Raw genomic sequence first — 21,321 nt, 5'->3', positions numbered from 1 at the left:
GAGTGAGGCAGATATATAGCATTTTGCAAAAAAACATGATTATTTGTCTCTCTGAAATGAAACCATCAAGTGATAGATTTTAAACAAATACATGTCTGTCATTGAACAACCCATACCATGATTAGCTACTGAAAAAACACACCAATCTCTTTCATAATTTCTTCAAACAATAAAAGATAATTTACGAACATTTCTGAAAATTGATACAGTGGGGAGAACAAGTATTTGATACACTGCCGATTTAGCAGGTTTTCCTACTTACAAAGCATGTAGAGGTCTGTAATTTTTATCGTAGGTACACTTCAACTGTGAGAGACAGAATCTAAAAGAAGAAAATCAAAAAGAAAATCACATTGTATGATTTTTAAGTAATTAATTTGCATTTTATTGCATGACATAAGTATTTGATACATCAGAAAAGCAGAACTTAATATTTGGTACAGAAACCTTTATTTGCAATTACAGATATCATACGTTTCCTGTAGGTCTTGACCAGGTTTGTACACATTGCAGCAGGGATTTTGGCCCACTACTCCATACAGACCTTCTCCAGATCCTTCTGGTTTCGGGGCTGTCGCTGGGCAATACAGACTTTCAGCTCCCTCCAAAGATTTTCTATTGGGTTCAGGTCTGGAGACTGGCTAGGCCACTCCAGGACTTTGTGATGCTTCTTACGGAGCCACTCCTTAATTGCCCTGGCTCGTGGGGTGGCGCATAATTGGCCCAGGGTAGGGGAGGGAATGACTGCCAGGGATGTAGCTTGGTTGGTAGAGCATGGCGTTTGCAACACCAGGGTTGTGGGTTTGATTCCCACGGGGGGCTAGTATGAAAAATTAAAATAATGTATGCACTCACTAACTGTAAGTTGCTCTGGATAAGACCGTCTGCTAAATATATATATATACTATTTATTTAGATGGGTGACATTATCTGCCAAAGTAACACCACTGTAGATAAAGAAAAGCTCTCCAGCATTTTGCAAAAAACATGATTATTTGTCTCTCTGAAATGAAACCATCAAGTGATAGATTTTAAACAAATACATGTCTGTCATTGAACAACCCCATGCCATGACTAGATGGTGAAAAAACACCAATCTCTTTCATGATTTCTTCAAACAATAAAAGCTAATTTACGAACATTTCTGAAAATGGATATATAGCGTTTTGGAATGAAATTCTTGTTTCCCCATCTGAGCTCAGAGTAGATGAGAGATGTAATGTTTGTCTCTGTTGTGTTGAAGCCCAATCAAGCAGGAGAGACCAGCCTCCCCTGTACCCAGCTGTGTGTCCATGAAGAGTGACAAGTCTATGCATCCACCTATATTCTTTAGAGAGGGAGACTTTTCTACTGAACAAAGGTAAGAAGAACTCATGGGTCATGGTCAGTGAGTTAAACAACACTGTCTCTAGTCATTTCTCCTCTCCCATTTTACCATTTATCTTTGTTGATGTCATAATCCATAGGCTAATCCTTTTTTCCATTTTCATAGTCCTGAAACAAAATTAAACTAACACAACATTCCCTGTGTGAGTGTGTGTGTGTGTGAGTGTGTGTGTGTGTGTGTGTGTGTGTGTGTGTGTGTGTGTGTGTGTGTGTGTGTGTGTGTGTGTGTGTGTGTGTGTGTGTGTGTGTGTGTGTGTGTGTGTGTGTGTGTGCACTCCTTGGATGAGGAGATGTAATCTCTATCCTGATTGACGTGTCACTTTTACCCCTACCTACATGTACATATTACCTCAACTACCTGGTACCCCTGCACATTGACTCGGTACTGGTACTCCTTGTATATAGTCTAGTTATTACCTCAACTACCTGGTACCCTGCACATTGACTCAGTACTGGTACTCCTTGTATATAGTCTCATTACTACCTCAACTACCTGGTACCCTGCACGTTGTCTCGGTCCTGGTACTCCTTGTATATAGTCTAGTTATTACCTCAACTACCTGGTACCCCTGCACATTGACTCAGTACTGGTACTCCTTGTATATAGTCTAGTTATTACCTCAACTACCTGGTACCCCTGCACATTGATTCTGTACTGGTACTCCTTGTATATAGTCTAGTTATTACCTCAACTACCTTGTACCCCTGCACATTGACTCGGTACTGGTACTCCTTGTATATAGTCTAGTTATTACCTCAACTACCTGGTACCCCTGTACATTGACTCAGTACTGGTACTCCTTATAGCCTCATTACTACCTCAACTACCTGGTACCCCTGCACATTGACTCAGTACTGGCACTCCTTGTATATAGTCTAGTTATTACCTCAACTACCTGGTACCCCTGCACATTGACTCAGTACTGGTACTCCTTGTATATAGTCTAGTTATTACCTCAACTACCTGGTACCCCTGCACATTGACTCAGTACTGGTACTCCTTGTATATAGTCTAGTTATTACCTCAACTACCTGGTACCCCTGCACATTGACTCAGTACTGGTACTCCTTATATATAGTCTAGTTATTACCTCAACTACATGGTACCCCTGCACATTGACTCAGTACTGGTACTCCTTGTATATAGTCTAGTTATTACCTCAACTACCTGGTACCCCTGCACATTGACTCAGTACTGGTACTCCTTGTATATAGTCTAGTTATTACCTCAACTACCTGGTACCCCTGCACATTGACTCAGTACTGGTACTCCTTGTATATAGTCTAGTTATTACCTCAACTACCTGGTACCCCTGCACATTGACTCAGTACTGGTACTCCTTGTATATAGTCTAGTTATTACCTCAACTACCTGGTACCCCTGCACATTTACTCAGTACTGGTACTCCTTGTATATAGTCTAGTGTGTGTGTGTTTGTTACCAGTGTGTGTGTTTCCAGTGTGTGTGTGTGTGTCCAGTGTGTGTGTTTTCAGTGTGTGTGTGTGTGTGTGTGTGTGTGTGTGTGTGTGTCTAGTGTGTGTGTGTGTCCAGTGTGTGTGTGTGTGTTTGTGTGTCTAGTGTGTGTGTGTGTGTGTTTGTATGTCCAGTGTGTCTGTGTGTGTGTTTCCAGTGTGTGTGTTTCCAGTGTGTGTGTGTGTGTCCAGTGTATGTGTGTGTGTGTGTGTGTGTGTGTGTCCAGTGTGTGTGTGTGTGTGTGTGTGTGTGTTCAGTGTTTGTGTGTGTGCATGTCCAGTGTGTCTGTGTGTGTGTGTCCAGTGTGTGTGTGTGTGTGTGTGTGTCCAGTGTGTGTGTGTGTTTGTTACCAGTGTTTGTGTTTCCAGTGTGTGTGTGGGTGTCCTGTGTGTGTGGGTGTGTGTGAGAGAGAGAGAGAGAGAGAGAGAGAGAGAGAGAGAGAGAGAGAGAGAGAGAGAGAGAGAGAGAGAGAGAGAGAGAGAGAGAGAGAGAGAGAGAGAGAGAGAGAGAGAGAGAGAGAGAGGGTCGAAACAGCAGGTTCGGGACAAGGTCGCACGTCAGGTGAACAGGTCAGAGTTCCATATCCGCAGGCTGACCAGTAGAAACTGGATCAGTCACGTCCGGTGGAGCATGTATCGATACTGATAGGATCGAAAGAAGGGGAGCGCTGCTCTCGGATCAGTTTTCTCCATTAAAATCTTTCCTTAACATTAGAATTATTGCACAGTACTGACCATGGATCAGCTCCTAGAGAGATATTACTAATCATCATTGTTCACATGTTAGGCTACACATCATGAAATATATTGAGACAAATTACAGACCGTAGCCTACAAGTAGCAAAATAAAACTAAATATATTGAACATTGAATATATTCCAATATGATTGAAATAGGCCTATAGCCTACTGTTTATATTTTAATGCAGTCATCTCGGTTTTCATTTGAAGCATAATTGTGTACTTCCCTTGTTTGAATCAATTGCAAAGACATTGGCAACTTTGTATTTGTAGTCAACTTTGTTCTGATTTTATCGGTGGTCAAAAAGAGAGACGGATAAACCATGTGATTCTATGTTTAGCAGAGATCTTCTGTGTATAAAGTGACGTGGGAGGGCAAAAAGGCATCTAACGATGCACTTGGCTGTTCTACAAGTGGTCTGAGGCAGGTGTTAGAATATGAGCGTTTTCAAGTGCAACGTTAATAACGATGGTTTTGGGAAACAGCTCAGAGATTTAACAATGCTCCTACCAAGATTCTAATGATGAACTTGGCCTTAAAATGCTTTTGGGAATCCGGACCCTGGATAAAAAACCTCTGCTAAATGACTAAAATGTCAAATGTAAATGTTTTACATACAGATCTCATATTACTGTATTGAATTATTATTTTTACAATATTTAAATATTGATATCACAAGTGTATCATTTGTACAGTTCTTTATTAAAAATGTAGTTATTTATTACATTTAACTGTGTAAAACCTAGCATTACTACTTATTTCTCTGAGAGTGTTGCAGATATATTATTACTGTGTAAAACCTAGCAGTACTACTTATTTCTCTGAGAGTTAGGCAGATATGTAGCATTTAGCAAAAAAAACATTTGTCTCTCTGAAATGAAGCCATTAAGTGATCGATTTTAATCAAACACATGTCTGTCATTGAACAACCCCCTGCTATGATTAGATAGTGAAAAAACAACCATTTATTTGATAATTTGTTTAAACAAATAGAAGATCATTTACAAATATTTCTGAAAATGGATATATAGCGTTTTGGAATGAAACTCTTCCTCTGTTTCCCCATCTGAGCTCAGAGTAGATTAGAGATGTAATGTTTGTCTCTGTTGTGTTGAAGCCCAATCAAGCAGGAGAGACCAGCCTCCCCTGTACCCAGCTGTGTGTCCATGAAGAGTGACTCGTCTATGGCTCGTCCTATATACTTCAGAGAGGGAGACTTTTCTAGTGAACAAAGGTAAGAAGAACTCATGGGTCATGATCAGTGAGTTAAACAACACTGTCTCTAGTCATTTCTCCTCTCCCATTTTCCCATTTCTTTTTGTTGTTTTCATAATCCATAGGCTAATACTTGTTTCAATGTTCATAGTCCTAAAACAATATTAAACAAACACTACATTCCCTCTGTGTGTGTGTGTGTGTGTGTGTGTGTGTGTGTGTGTGTGTGTGTGTGTGTGTGTGTGTGTGTGTGTGTGTGTGTGTGTGTGTGTGTGTGTGTGTGTGTGTGTGTGTGTGTGTGTGTGTGTGTGTGTGTGTGAGTGTGTGTGTGTGTGTGTGTTTGTGCACTCCCTGGATGAGGAGATGTAATCTGATGTTTTGTCCCCAGAAACCAACAGGAGAGATCAGAGTCAGAGATTCTCAGTGGTCAGTCTTCCCAGAGTCATCAAACAGATGAGAAGCAGGAGAGCAGTGCCAGAGAGCTTGCTGACACACTGGAGAAAAGTAAGAGCTGTCTGCCTCATGTTGAATGCTTTTTTATAACAAACATTTAAAAGCTGTAGCTAAAGTACAGCTAAAGTAGTTGTGTAACTCAATGATATTGTAGCAGCCTTAACACAACACCTAGTGACCTCATCAAGTAGCAGAAGAATGTGTTGTGTTGAGAGAGAGAGAGAGAGAGAGAGAGAGAGAGAGAGAGAGAGAGAGAGAGAGAGAGAGAGAGAGAGAGAGAGAGAGAGAGAGAGAGAGAATACCAACAATAATATAATCAGTCACACCAGTCTGTAATGCATTATGAAAACATTTACAGATTTATACAGTCAGTTAAGCGAAAAAGTATTATAATTTAAAATGTCATAACAGTCCTAGAATACTGTAGGCATTAAAACAGACGTAATATTAATATCCTCTGTGTTATTTCTTCATTCAGATGAACTTGCTGTGATTTGCCAACGTGAACTCAAATCTAATCTAAAGAAGAAGTTTCAACGTGTATTTGAGGGGATCGCTAAACAAGGAAACCCAACACTTCTCAATAAGATCTACACAGAGCTCTACATCACAGAGGGTGGAACAGGAGAGGTCAATAATGAACATGAGCTGAGACAGATTGAGACAACAACCAGGAAACAAGCAAGACCAGAGACTGCAATCAAATGTAACGACATCTTCAAACCCTTAACTGGACAAGACAAACTTTTCAGAACTGTGCTGACAAAGAGAGTCGCTGGCATTGGAAAAACAGTCTCTGTGCAGAAGTTCATTCTGGACTGGGCTGAAGGAAAAGCAAATCAGGATGTCCAATTTGTATTTTCATTCCCTTTTCGGGAGCTGAATTTGATGAAAAAGGAAAAACACACTTTCATTGAACTTCTCAATCACTTCTCAATGGAAACCAAAGAATCAAGAATCTCCAACTACAACAAGTACAAAGTTCTGTTCATCTTTGATGGTCTGGATGAGTGCCGACTGCCCCTAGACTTCCAGAAGAACAAGATCTGTTGTGACGTCACAGAGTCAACCTCAGTGGATGTTCTGCTGACAAATCTCATCAAGGGAAATCTGCTTCCCTCTGCTCTCCTCTGGATAACTACCCGACCTGCAGCAGCCAATCAGATCCCTTCGGGGTGTGTTGACCAGGTGACAGAGGTACGAGGGTTCAATGACCCACAGAAGGAGGAGTACTTCAGGAAAAGATTCAGTGATGAGGACCTGGCCAGCAGAATCATCTCACACATAAAGACATCAAGGAGCCTCCACATCATGTGCCACATTCCAGTCTTCTGTTGGATTTCTGCAACAGTCCTTGAACACATGTTGAGTACAGACAAGAGAGAAGAGATGCCCAAAACTCTGACTGAGATGTACTCACACCTTGTGGTGTTTCATACCAAACAGAAGAATGAAAAGTATCTTGGGAAAGAAGAGACAGGTCCACACTGGAATAAAGACAGCATTCTGTCACTGGGAAAACTGGCTTTTCAACAGCTTGTGAATGGCAATCTGATTTTCTATGAAGAAGATCTGAAAGAGGCTGGCATTGATGTCAATGAAGCCTCAGTGTACTCAGGATTGTGCACACAGCTCTTTAAAGAGGAATGTGTGCTGTACCAGGACAAGATGTACTGCTTCGTGCATCTGAGCATTCAGGAGTTTCTGGCTGCTGTATATGTGTTCCTCTCATTCATCAACAACAATGAGAATCTAATGGCCAAACCACAATCAATAATGGATGAAGCTCAATCAACATCCAGCAAATTTTTGGGGATTTTCAGTGACAAGCCTGAAGTTACTGTCTACAAGAGTGCTGTGGATAAAGTGAGACAGGAAACCTGGACCTTTTCCTCCGCTTCCTTCTGGGCCTCTCTCTGGAGTCCAATCAGAAGCACTTACGAGGTCTACTGACAAAGACAAGAAGCAGCTCACAGAGCCATGAAAAAACAGTCATGTACATCAAGGAGAAGATCAGGGATAATCCCTCTCCAGAGAGGTGCATCAATCTGTTCCACTGTCTGAATGAACTGAATGACCATTCTCTAGTGGAGGAGATCCAAAGCTACCTGACATCAGGAAGTCTCTCAGAAGCCAAACTGTCACCTGGACAGTGGTCAGCTCTGGTCTTTGTGTTGCTGACTTCAGAAAAGGAGCTGGATGTGTTTGACCTGAAGAAATACTCCAGATCAGAGGAAGGTCTTCTAAGGCTGCTGCCAGTGGTCAAAGCCTCCAGAGCTGCTCTGTGAGTACATAAAATGACATTTAAGAACTAATCATCAGGAAGAAATATTCAGTTTAGAGAAAAATATGTATTATTGAGAAACTTACTGAATCAGTGCCTTGGTGTTCACATTTGTATAATAATATGACCATGCAATTCTAGGAGATTGAAGATGAATCTATATGTTCTTTAAGAGAATTAACCAAATGCATCTGCCATTGTCCTTCTACACTACTGGTGTTAAATTAACAGTGTGTTTGTGAAATCATGATGATCTCTTTGCAGGCTGTCATTCTGTGGACTCACAGAGAAAGGCTGTGCTTCTCTGGTCTCAGCTCTGAAGTCAAACCCCTCACACCTGAGAGAGCTGGATCTGAGTAACAATGACCTGAAGGATTCAGGAGTGAAGTTGCTCTCTGCTGGACTGGGGAATCCCCACTGTAAACTGGAGACTCTGAGGTCAGTATTCCTGTAGTTGGTCAACAAGTGATAACTGTTCACCAGATCCACATGTGTTTACCAGGCACACATAGTCCACACCATATGTGTTTGGACAGTGAAGCTTACAGTTTTACATTTGGTGCTATGCTCCATCATTTTGGATTTCATATATAATGTTTCATATTAGGCAACAGTACAGAATGTCACCTTTTATTTGAGGTTTTAGATACATATCTGTTTTACTGTTTAGATACGAAATAATTGTTCTGTAGCTCAATTGGCGCTTGTAACGCCAGGGTAGTGGGTTCGATCCCCGGGACCACCCATACGTAAAAATGTATGCGCACATGACTGTAAGTCGCTTTGGATAAAAGTATCTGCTAAATGGCATATTATTATTATTATTACTTATTTTTCATACATATCTGTTTTACTGTTTAGATACGAAAGCACTTTAGGTATCTAGTTCTCCCATTTGAAGAAGTCTTATTTATTTGCACAAATTCATTTAGTCATAAGTTTAGTATTTGGTCCCATATTCCTTACCCACAGTGATTGCATCAAGCTTGTGATTCTACAAACTTGTTGAATGCATTTGCAGTTTGTCTTGGTTGTGTTTTAGATGATGTTTTTCCCAATAGAAACTGAATGGTGAATAATGTCCTGTCATTTTGGAGTCACTTCAGGTGTATTGTCAGTAAGAATAGAAGATGTTTCTGAACACTTCTACATTCATGTGGATGCTACCATGATTATGAATAATCATGAATGAATCGTGAATGATGATGAATGAGAATGTTACAGAGGAACAAGGATCATACCCCATCTGTTATTGATAATGGTGAGAGGTTAGCATGTTTTGTTGTAGCCTCTGTAACTTTCTCATTCATTATTATTCATGATTCATTCATGATTTTTCTTAATCAAGGCATCATCATGATTAATTTAGTAGTGTTTAGAAACTTCACTTAGACAGAAAATTACTCCAGTCATCATCCACCATTTAGTTACTATTGGGCAAAACATAACCCAAAACACAACCAAAACAAACTGCAAATGCAAACACGAGTTTACAACCAAATACTCAACTTTTGACTACTTTAATGCACTATAAGTGAATTGGTCAGAATACTTATGACTTCTTCAAATGGGGGGACTGCCATTGTCCTTCTACACTACTGGGGCGGCAGGTAGCTTAGTGGGTAAGAGCGTTGTGCCAGTAACCGTAACGTCGCTGGTTCTAATCCCCGAGCCGACTAGGTGAAAAATCTGTCGATGTGCCCTTAAGCAAGGCACTTAACCCTAATTGCTCCTGGAAGTCGCTCTGGATAAGAGCGTCTGCTAAATGACGTAAATGTAATAAAGTGCTTTCATTTCTAAACGGTGAAACAGATATGTATGAAAATACCCTCAAATAAAAGGTGACATTATATACTGTCACCTCATCTGAAACATTTGATCTCAAATCCAATATGCTGGAGTACAGAGCCACATTTAAAATGTTATCTTCAATGTCAAAATAGATATGGTGTGGACTGTATACTCAATACAATCTAAAACTGATACCTCACTGTCTGTCTTTTGACTGATACTGCTTTTTAAACTGCTCTGGTCAGTCTACTCAAATATTTGTAATATGCATTTTTCTCTCTACACACAATATTATGATTTTTCTAATAATGATATATATATGGCAGGTTTCAGGACACTGGTATAAATGAAAATGTTGAAAAAATATACTGCCACTATTTTCACCACCAAAGAATTGCAGTGTGGTTTTAATATGATTTTACTCTTTGCAGGCTGTCAGGCTGTCTAGTCACAGAGAAAGGCTGTGCTTCTCTGGTCTCAGCTCTGAAGTCAAACCCCTCACACCTGAGAGAGCTGGATCTGAGTAACAATGACCTGAAGGATTCAGGAGTGAAGCTGCTCTCTGCTGGACTGGGGAATCCCCACTGTAAACTGGAGACTCTGAGGTCAGTATTCCTGTAGTTGGTCAACAAGTGATAACTGTTCACCAGATCCACATGTGTTTACCAGGCACACATAGTCCACACCTTATGTGTTTGTACAGTGAAGTTTACCGTTTTAAATTTGGCGCTATGCTCCAGCATTTTGGATTTGAAATTGTTTCATATTAGGCGACCGTATAGAATGTCACTTTTTATTTGAGGGTATTCATACATATCTGTGTTACTGTTTAGAAATGAAAGCACTGTATGTAGTTCTCTAGTTCTACCTTTTGAAAAAGTCATAAGTATTTGGACAATTTAATTTGGTCCAAAGTTTAGTGTTTGGTCTTTGAATATTCTTTGCCTTTAGTGATTACATCAAGCTTGTGAATCTACAAACTTGTTGAATACATTTGCAGTTTGTCTTGGTTGTGTTTTGGATTATGTTTTTCCCAATAGAAACTGAATGGTGAATAATGTCCTGTCATTTTGGAGTCACTTCACTTGTATTGTCAGTAAGAATAGAAGATGTTTCTGAACACTTCTACATTCATGTGAATGCTACCATGATTATGAATAATCATGAATGAATCGTGAGTAATGATGAATGAGAAAGTTACAGAGGAACAAGGATCATACTGTCACGATCGTCGGTAAGAGAGGAGGACCAAGGCACAGCGTTGCAGGCAAACATACTCTTTATTAGGCGATACACGACAAAACAACAAAACGATAACGTGACAGTTCACGGTCTACCACAACCAACTTGAAACAAGATCCCACAAAAACAAAGGGAAAACAGACAGTTTAAATATGACTCCCAATCAGAGACAACCAACGACAGCTGACACTCGTTGCCTTTGATTGGGAGCCACACAGGCCAACATAGAAATACAACACATAGAATTACCACACCCTGGCTCAATATATAGAGTCCCAGAGCCCGGGTGTGACACATACCCCCTCTGTTATTGGTAATGGTGAGAGGTTAGCATGTTTTGTTGTAGCCTCTGTATCTTTCTCATTCATAATTGTTCATGATTCATTCATGATTTTTGTTAATCATGGCATCATCAGGATTAATTTAGTAATGTTTAGAAACATGTTATCTACTCACTTAGACAGAAGATTAATCCAGTCATCATCCACCATTCAGTTACTATTGGGCAAAACATAACCCAAAACACAACAAAGACAAACTGCAAATGCAACCAACGAGTTTGGGACCAAATACTAAACCTTTGACTACTTTAATACACTTGAAGTGAATTGGTCAGAATACTTTTGACTTCTTCAAATGGGGGGACTAGATACATAAAGTGCTTTCATTTAAAATGTTAGCTTCTCTGTCAAAATAGATATGGTGTGGACTGTATACTCAATGCAATCTAAATCTGATACCTCACTGTCTATCTTTTGACTGATACTGCTTTTTAAACTGCTCTGGTCAGACTTCTCAAATATTTGTACTATACAGTGAGGGAAAAAAGTATTTGATCCCCTGCTGATTTTGTACGTTTGCCCACTGACAAAGACATGATCAGTCTATAATTTTAATGGTAGGTTTTTTTGAACAGTGAGAGACAGAATAACAATAAAGAAATCTGGAAAAACGCATGTCAAAAATGTTATAAATTGATTTGCATTTTAATGAGGGAAATAAGTATTTGACCCCTCTGCAAAACATGACTTAGTACTTGGTGGCATAACCCTTGTTGGCAATCAGAGGTCAGACGTTTCTTGTAGTTGGCCACCAGGTTTGCACACATCTCAGGAGGGATTTTGTCCCACTCCTCTTTGCAGATCTTCTCCAAGTCATTACGTTTTTGAGGCTGACGTTTGGCAACTCGAATCTTCAGCTCCCTCCACAGATTTTCTATGGGATTAAGGTCTGGAGACTGGCTAGGCCACTCCAGGACCTTAATGTGCTTCTTCTTCAGCCACTCCTTTGTTGCCTTGGCCGTGTGTTTTGGGTCATTGTCATGCTGGAATACCCATTCACGACCCATTTTCAATGCCCTGACTGAGGGAAGGAGGTTCTCATCCAAGATTTGACGGTACATGGCCCCTGTCCATCGTCCCTTTGATGCGGTGAAGTTGTCCTGTCCCCTTAGCAGAAAAACACCCCCAAAGCATAATGTTTCCACCTCCATGTTTGACGGTGGGGATGGTGTTCTTGGGGTCATAGGCAGCATTCCTCCTCCTCCAATCCCGCGAGTTAAGTTGATGCCAAATACCTCGTTTTTGGTCTCATCTGACCACAATACTTTCACCCAGTTCTCCTCTGAATCATTAAGATGTTCATTGGCAAACTTCAGACGGGCCTGTATAAGTGCTTTCTTGAGCAGGGGGACCTTGTGGGCGCTGCAGGATTTCAGTCCTTTCACGGCATAGTGCAGGGTTCTTCAATTCCGGTCCTGGAGGGCCGAAACACTTCTGTTTTTTATTTCTACCTGGTAGTTAATTGCACTCACCTGGTGTCCCAGGTCTGAATTAGGCCCTGATTAGAAGGAGAGGATGAAAAACAGAGGTGTTTCGGCCCTCCAGGACCGGAATTGAAGAACCCTGGCATAGTGTGTTACCAATTGTTTTCTTGGTGACTATGGTCCCAGCTGCCTTGGGATCATTGACAAGATCCTCCCGTGTAGTTCTGGGCTGATTCCTCACTGTTCTCATAAGCATAGCAACTCCACGAGGTGAGATCTTGCATGGAGCCCCAGGCCGAGGGAGATTGACAGTTCTTTTGTGTTTCTTCCATTTGCGAATAATCGCACCAACTGTTGTCACCTTCTCACCAATTGTTTGGCGATGGTCTTGTAGACCATTCCAGCCTTGTGTAGGACTACAATCTTGTCCCTGACATCCTTGGAGAGCTCTTTGGTCTTGGCCATGGTGGAGAGTTTGGAATCTGATTGATTGATTGCTTCTGTGGACAGGTGTCTTTTATACAGGTAACAAGCTGAGATTAGGAGCACTCCCTTTAATAGTGTGCTCCTAATCTCAGCTCGTTACCTGTATAAAATACATCTGTGAGCCAGAAATCTTTCTGATTGAGAGGGGGTCAACTACTTATTTCCCTCATTAAAATGCAAATCAATTTATAACATGTTTCTACCTAGAAGCAATAATCTGATAATTTCTAATAATTATACATTAATTTATTAATAGATATGTCAGGTTTCAGGACACTGATATATCTGAATATGTTGAAAAAAATACACTGCCACTATTTTCACCGCCAAAGAATAGCAGTGTGATTTTAATATGATTTTACTCTTTGCAGGCTGTCACACTGTCTAGTCACAGAGGAAGGCTGTGCTTCTCTGGTCTCAGCTCTGAAGTCAAACCCCTCACACCTGAGAGAGCTGGACCTGAGTAACAATGACCTGAAGGATTCAGGAGTGAAGCTGCACTCTGCTGGACTGGGGAATCCCCACTGTAAACTGGAGACTCTGAGGTCAGTATTCCTGTAGTTGGTCAACAACCACAGGAATACTGAGTGGCGCAGTGGTCAAAGGCACTGCATCGCAGTGCTAGCTGTGCCACTAGAGATCCTGGTTCGAATCCAGGCTCTGTCGTTGCCGGCCGCGACCGGGAGACCCATGGGGCGGCGCACACAATTGGCCCAGCGTCGTCCAGGGTAGGGGAGGGAATGGCCAGCAGGGGATGTAGCTCAGTTGGTAGAGCATGGCGTTTGCAACGCCAGGGTTGTGGGTTCGATAAAATAATGTATGCACTAACTGTGAGTCGCTCTGGATAAAAGTGTCTGCTAAATGACTAAAATGTAAATGTAATGTAATAACTGTTTACCAGATCCACATGTGTTTACCAGGCACACATAGTCCACACCATATGTGTTTGGACAGTGAAGCTTACAGTTTTACATTTGGCGCTATACTCCAGCATCTTGGATTTGAGATAGAATGTTTCATATTAGGTGACAGTACAGAATGTCACCTTTTATTTGAGGGTATTCATACATACCTGTTTTACCGTTTCGATATGAAAGCACTTAATGTATGTAGTTCTCTAGTTCTACCATTTGAAAAAGTCATAAGTATTTGGACAAATTAATTTAGTCCAAAGTTTAGTGTTTGGTCTTTGAATATTCTTTGCCTTTAGTGATTACATCAAGCTTGTGAATCTACAAACTTGTTGAATACATTTGCAGTTTGTCTTGGTTGTGTTTTGGATTATGTTTTTCCCAATAGAAATTGAATGGTGAAATTTGTCCTGTCATTTTGGAGTCACTTCACTTGTATTGTCAGTAAGAATAGAAGATTCAGTTTGTCTCCCGAGTGGCGCAGTGGTCTAAGGCACTGCATCGCAGTGCTAGCTGTGTCACTAGAGATCCTGGTTCGAATCCAGGCTCTGTCGTAGCCGGCCGCGACCGGGAGACCCATGGGGTGGCGCACAATTGGCCCAGCGTTGTCCAGGGTAGGGGAGGGAATGGCCGGCAGGGATGTAGCTCAGTTGGTAGAGCATGGCGTTTGCAACGCCAGGGTTGTAGGTTCGATTCCCACGGGGGGTATAAAAAATAATGTATGCACTAACTGTAAGTCGCTCTGGATAAGAGCGTCTGCTAAATGACTAAAATGTAAATGTAAGATGTTTCTGAACACTTCTACATTCATGTGGATGCTACCATGATTATGAATAATCATGAATGAATCGTGAATGATGATGAATGAGAAAGTTACAGAGGAACAAGGACCATACCCCCTCTGTTATTGGTAATGGTGAGAGGTTAGTATGTTTTGTTGTAGCCTCTGTAACATTCTCATTCATAATTGTTCATGATTCATTCATGATTTTTCTTAATCATGTCATCATCAGGATTAATTTAGTAGTGTTTAGAAACATGTTATCTACTCACTTAGACAGAAAATTACTCCAGACATCATCCACCATTCAGTTACTATCGGGCAAAACATAACCCAAAACACAACCAAAACAAACTGCAAATGCAAACAACGAGTTTGGGACCAAATACTCAACTTTTGACTACTTTAATACACTATAAGTGAATTGGTCAGAATACTTATGACTTCTTCAAATGGGGGGACTAGATACATAAAGTGCTTTCATTAAAAATGTTAGCTTCACTGTCAAACTAGATATGGTGTGGACTGTATACTCAATACAATCTAAATCTGATACCTCACTGTCTGTCTTTGGACTGATACTGCTTTTTAAACTGCTCTGGTCAGTCTACTCAAATATTTGTAATATGCATTTTTCTCTCTACACACAATATTATGATTTTTTCTAATAATAATATATATATGGCAGGTTTCAGGACACTGGTATTAATGAAAATGTTGAAAAAAATATACTGCCACTATTTTCACCACCAAAGAATAGCAGTGTGGTTTTAATATGATTTGACTCTTTGCAGACTGTCAGGCTGTCTAGTCACAGAGGAAGGCTGTGCTTCTCTGGTCTCAGCTCTGAAGTCAAACCCCTCACACCTGAGAGAGCTGGATCTGAGTAACAATGACCTGAAGGATTCAGGAGTGAAGCTGCTCTCTGCTGGACTGGGGAATCCCCACTGTAAACTGGAGACTCTGAGGTCAGTATTCCTGTAGTTGGTCAACAAGTGATAACTGTTCACCAGATACACATGTGTTTACCAGGCACACATAGTCCACACCATATGTGTTTGGACAGTGAAGCTTACAGTTTTACATTTGGTGATATACTCCAGCATTTTGGATTCTAGATAGAATGTTTCATATGAGGTGACAGTATATAATGTCACCTTTTATTTGAGGATATTTTCATACATATCTGTGTTACTGTTTAGAAATGAAAGCACTTTATGTATCTAGTTCTCCCATTTGAAAAAGTCGTAATAATTTAGACATATTCACTTATATTGTATTAAAGTAGTCATAAGTTTAGTATTTGGTCCCATATTCCTTACCTGCAGTGATTACATCAAGCTTGTGAATCTACAAACCTTTTGAATGCATTTGTAGTTTGTTTTGGTTCACACACACTGGACACACTGACACACTGGACACACACTGGACACACTTGACACACACTGGACACACCCGCACACACATTTTACACACATACACACTGGACACTCACAACCTGGAAACACACACACACACACACACTGGACACACACATACGCACTGGACACACACACACACACACTGGACACACACGCTGTACATTTTACATTTACATTTTAGTCATTTAGCAGACGCTCTTATCCAGAGCGACTTACAGGAGCAATTAGGGTTAAGTGCCTTGCTCAAGGGCACATCAACAGATTTTTCACCTAGTCGGCTCAGGGATTAGAACCAGCGACCTTTCGGTTACTGGCACAACGCTCTTACCCACTAAGCTACCTGCCGCCATACACACACCTGCCGCTGTACACACACACTGGACACACAAACACACACACTAGGATTAATTTAGTCAAACGTTTAGTATTTGGTAACATATTCCTTGCCTGTGGTGATTACATCAAGCTTGTGATTCTACAAACTTATTGAATACATTTGCAGTTTGTCTTGGTTGTGTTTTGGATGATGTTTTTCCCGATAGGAGCTGAATGGTGAATAATGTCCTGTCATTTTGGAGTCACTTCACTTGTATTGTCAGTAAGAATAGAAGATGTTTCTGAACACTTCTACATTCATGTGGATGCTACCATGATTATGAATAATCATGAATGAAACGTGAATGATGATGAATGAGAAAGTTACAGAGGAACAAGGATCATACCCCCTCTGTTATTGGTAATGGTGAGAGGTTAGAATGTTTTGTTGTAACCTCTGTAACTTTCTCACTCATTATAATTCATGATTCATTCATGATTGTTCTTCAGGTCATCATCAGGATTCATTTAGTAGTGTTTAGAAACATGTTATCTACTCACTTAGAAAGAAGATTAATCCAGTCATCATCCACCATTCAGTTACTATTGGACAAAACATAACCCAAAACACAACCAAAACAAACTGCAAATGCAACCAACGAGTTTGAGACCAAATACTCAACTTTTGACTACTTCAATACACTATAAGTGAATTGGTCAGAATACTTAGGACTTCTTCAAATGGGGGGACTAGATACATAAAGTGCTTTCATTTCTAAACGGTGAAACAGATATGTATGAAAATACCCTCAAATAAAAGGTGACATTATATACTGTCACCTCATATGAAACATTTGATCTGAAATCCAAAATGCTGGAGTATAGAGCCACATTTAAAATGTTAGCTTCACTGTCAAAATAGATATGGTGTGGACTGTATACTCAATACAATCTAAATCTGATACCTCACTGTCTGTCTTTTGACTGATACTGTTTTTTAAACTGCTCTGGTCAGTCTACTTAAATGTTTGTAAAATGCATTTTTCTCTCTACACACAATACTATGATTTTTTCGAATAATAATATATATATGGCAGGTTTCAGGACACTGGTTGTCACGAACGTCGAAGGAGGAGGACCAAGGCGCAGCGTGATATTCGTACATCTTATTTTATTAAGTGCACACACGATAAACAAAACAACAAACGATACGTGAAGTCCAACGGTACAAACCAAAAGGAACAAGATCCCACAAAGAACATATGAAAACAGCCTACCTAAGTATGGCTCCCAATCAGAGACAACGAGCAACAGCTGCCTCTGATTGGGAACCACCCTGCCCAACATAGATCTATACGATCTAGAACAGAAACCAAAACATAGAAAACACAACATAGAAGCTACACAGTGAAAACTAAACATAGAAAATCCACACCCTGGCTCAACATATAGAGTCCCAGAGCCAGGGCGTGACAGTACCCCCCCCCCTAAAGGCGCGGACTGCGACCGCGCCCAAACATAAACCAAACAGGGGAGGGCCGGTTGGGCATTCCTCCTCGGAGGCGGTTCCGGCTCCGGGCTAGACCACCACCCTCCAACAATCCCCCCATAGCGCCCCTGGTCCGGTCTGGCCCCGCTGGCTGGAGCTGGACTGGACATCGTAGGAGCGGATTGCTTAGGCTCCGGTGTGGAGCAGCTGACCGGTACCTGACCAGGCACCGGTGACCCAGGCACGGGTTGTGCCGGACTGACGACGCGCACCCCTGGCTTGGTGCGTGGAGCAGGAACGGGCCGGACCGGGCTGACGATGCGCACCCCTGGCTTGGTGCGTGGAGCAGGAACGGGCCGGACCGGGCTGACGATGCGCACCCCTAGCTTGGTGCGGGGAGCAGGCACGGGCCGTACCGGGCTGACGATGCGCACCCCTGGCTTGGTGCGTGGAGCAGGAATGGGCCGGGCCGGGCTGGCGACGCGCACCGTAGGCTTGGTGCGGGGAGCAGGAACAGGCCGGGCCGGGCTGGCGACGCGCACCATTGGCTTGGTGCGGAGAGCAGGAACAGGCCGGGCCGGGCTGGCGACGCGCACCGTAGGCTTGGTGCGGGGAGCAGTCCGGGCCGGGCTGGCGACGCGCACCATTAGCTTGGTGCGGGGAGCAGGAACAGGCCGGGCCGGGCTCGCAACGCGCACCATAGGCTTGGTGCGGGGAGCAGGAACAGGCCGGGCCGGGCTCGCAACGCGCACCATAGGCTTGGTGCGAGGGACAGGAACAGGCCGGGCCGGGCTGGCGACGTGCATCATTAGCTTGGTGCGGGGAGCAGGAACAGGCCGGGCCGGGCTGGCGACGCGCACCATTGGCTTGGTGCAGGGAGCAGGTACAGGCCGGGCCGGGCTGGCAACGCGCACCATTGGCTTGGTGCGGGGAGCAGGAACAGGCCGGGCTGGCGACGCGCACCGTAGGCTTGGTGCGAGGGACAGGAACAGGCCGGACCGTACTGGGAACACACACCTCTGGCCTGAAACGGGGATCAGGAACGGGCCGGACCGGACTGGCAATACACCTCAGTACCTCTCGCCGTGCCTCTACATCTTCCTTCCCTTTTCTCACCAATGGCTCCCGTAATCCGGTGGCCTTCTCTCCTCGTCCACGAACTCGCCCCTTCTCTGCCTCCAGCAGCCCCGTCGTCCATGCCATGTGCCCCCCCTAAAAATGTTTTGGGGGTGCCTCTCGCCTGTCCGACCATGGCCCGGTTGGCACCGCTTCTCCTCTCCTGCCTGGGTCTCCCCCTTCATAGCCCTCCGGCAACGGACGGCCTCCTCCTCCGTAATCTGCCCCCAACCGAGGAGGACATCTACTAATGTTACCTCCTGCGTGTGCTCCTGGACACGCTGCTTGGTCCTGGTGTGGAGGGATCTTCTGTAACGAACGTCGAAGGAGGAGGACCAAGGCGCAGCGTGATATTCGTACATCTTATTTTATTAAGTGCACACACGATAAACAAAACAACAAACGATACGTGAAGTCCAACGGTACAAACCAAAAGGAACAAGATCCCACCAAGAACATATGAAAACAGCCTACCTAAGTATGGCTCCCAATCAGAGACAACGAGCAACAGCTGCCTCTGATTGGGAACCACCCTGCCCAACATAGATCTATACGATCTAGAACAGAAACCAAAACATAGAAAACACAACATAGAAGCTACACAGTGAAAACTAAACATAGAAAATCCACACCCTGGCTCAACATTTCAGAGTCCCCAGAGCCAGGGCGTGACACTGGTATAAATGAAAATGTTGAAAAAATATACTGCCACTATTTTCACCACCAAAGAATTGCAGTGTGGTTTTAATATGATTTGACTCTTTGCAGGCTGTCAGGCTGTCTAGTCACAGAGGAAGGCTGTGCTTCTCTGGTCTCAGCTCTGAAGTCAAACCCCTCACACCTGAGAGAGCTGGATCTGAGTAACAATGACCTGAAGGATTCAGGAGTGAAGCTGCTCTCTGCTGGACTGGGGAATCCCCACTGTAAACTGGAGACTCTGAGGTCAGTATTCCTGTAGTTGGTCAACAAGTGATAACTGTTCACCAGATCCACATGTGTTTACCAGGCACACATAGTCCACACCATATGTGTTTGGACAGTGAAGTTTACAGTTTTACATTTGGTGATATGCTCCAGCATTTTGGATTTGAGATATAATGTTTCATATTAGGCAACAGTACAGAATGTCACCTTTTATTTGATGTTAATGGTGAGAGGTTAGCATGTTTTGTTGTAGATTCTGTAACTCTCTCACTCATTATTATTCATGATTCAATCATGATTTTTCTTAATCACGGGATCATCAGGATTCATTTAGTAGTGTTTAGAAACATGTTATTTACTCACTTAGAAAATTACTCCAGTCATCATCCACCATTCAGTTACTATTGGACAAAACATAACCCAAAACACAACCAAAACATACTGCAAATGCAACCAACGAGTTTGGAACCAACTACGAAACTTTTGACTACTTTAATACACTATAAGTGAATTGGTCAGAATACTTATGACTTCTTCAAACGGGAGGACTAGATACATAAAGTGCTTTCATTTCTAAACGGTGAAACAGATATGTATTAAAATATCCTCAAATAAAAGGTGACATTATATACTGTCACCTCATATGAAACATTTGATCTCAAATCCAAAATGTTGGAGTATAGAGCCACATTTAAAATGTTAGCTTCACTGTCAAAATAGATATGGTGTGGACTGTATACTCAATACAATCTAAATCTGATACCTCACTGTCTGTCTTTTGACTGATACTGTTTTTTAAACTTCTCTGGTCAGTCTACTCAAATATTTGTAATATGCATTTTTCTCTCTACAAGCAATACTTCGATCATTTGTCATTGTTAATAATGATACATTAATTTATGAATATATATGTCAGGTTTCAGGACACTGATGTATCTGAATATGTTGAAATAATATACTGCCACTATTTTCACCTCCAAAGAATAGCAGTGTGGTTTTAATATGATTTGACTCTTTGCAGGCTGTCAGGCTGTCTAGTCACAGAGGAAGGCTGTGCTTCTCTGGTCTCAGCTCTGAAGTCAAACCCCTCACACCTTAGAGAGCTGGACCTGAGCTACAATTACCCAGGAGACTCAGGAGTCAGACTGCTCTCTGCTGGACTGGAGGATCCACACTGCAGACTGGAGAAACTCAAGTATGTAGAGGGTTTATGTCAATGTTCATATCAGACATGTTGGAGTTATCAGGCTAGTTAAGACAAACATTCTGACCACCACTTGGACTAAGTTATATAAAGACTGTGTGTGTGTGTGTGTGTGTGTGTGTGTGTGTGTGTGTGTGTGTGTGTGTGTGTGTGTGTGTGTGTGTGTGTGTGTGAACACACACTGTACACACACACTGGACACACACTGAACACACACACACACACACACTGGATACACACACACACACACTGGATACACACACACACTCACACACAGGACAAACACAAACTTTGTCTAGTGTGTGTGTGTGTGTGTCTAGTGTG

The 21,321-nt window shown here is 42.3% G+C and overlaps 1 pseudogene across 1 annotated transcript; it reads left to right on the top strand.

The window, feature by feature from the left end:
• Positions 1-4,766: 4,766 nt before the first annotated feature.
• LOC311140451 (NACHT, LRR and PYD domains-containing protein 3-like) lies at positions 4,767-21,163 on the top strand (annotated as a pseudogene). The gene is made up of 7 exons: positions 4,767-4,773; positions 5,269-5,319; positions 5,747-7,259; positions 7,431-7,552; positions 7,817-7,985; positions 19,642-19,811; positions 20,815-21,163. The product of its transcript is annotated as an NACHT, LRR and PYD domains-containing protein 3-like (transcript).
• The last annotated feature ends 158 nt before the right edge of the window (positions 21,164-21,321 follow it).

This window comes from Coregonus lavaretus, assembly GCF_964263955.1.
Source record: "Coregonus lavaretus genome assembly, chromosome: 2".
NCBI lineage: Eukaryota > Metazoa > Chordata > Actinopteri > Salmoniformes > Salmonidae > Coregonus > Coregonus lavaretus.
The sequence above is the reverse complement of the archived record's forward strand: the minus strand, read 5'-3'. Positions and strand labels throughout refer to the sequence as shown.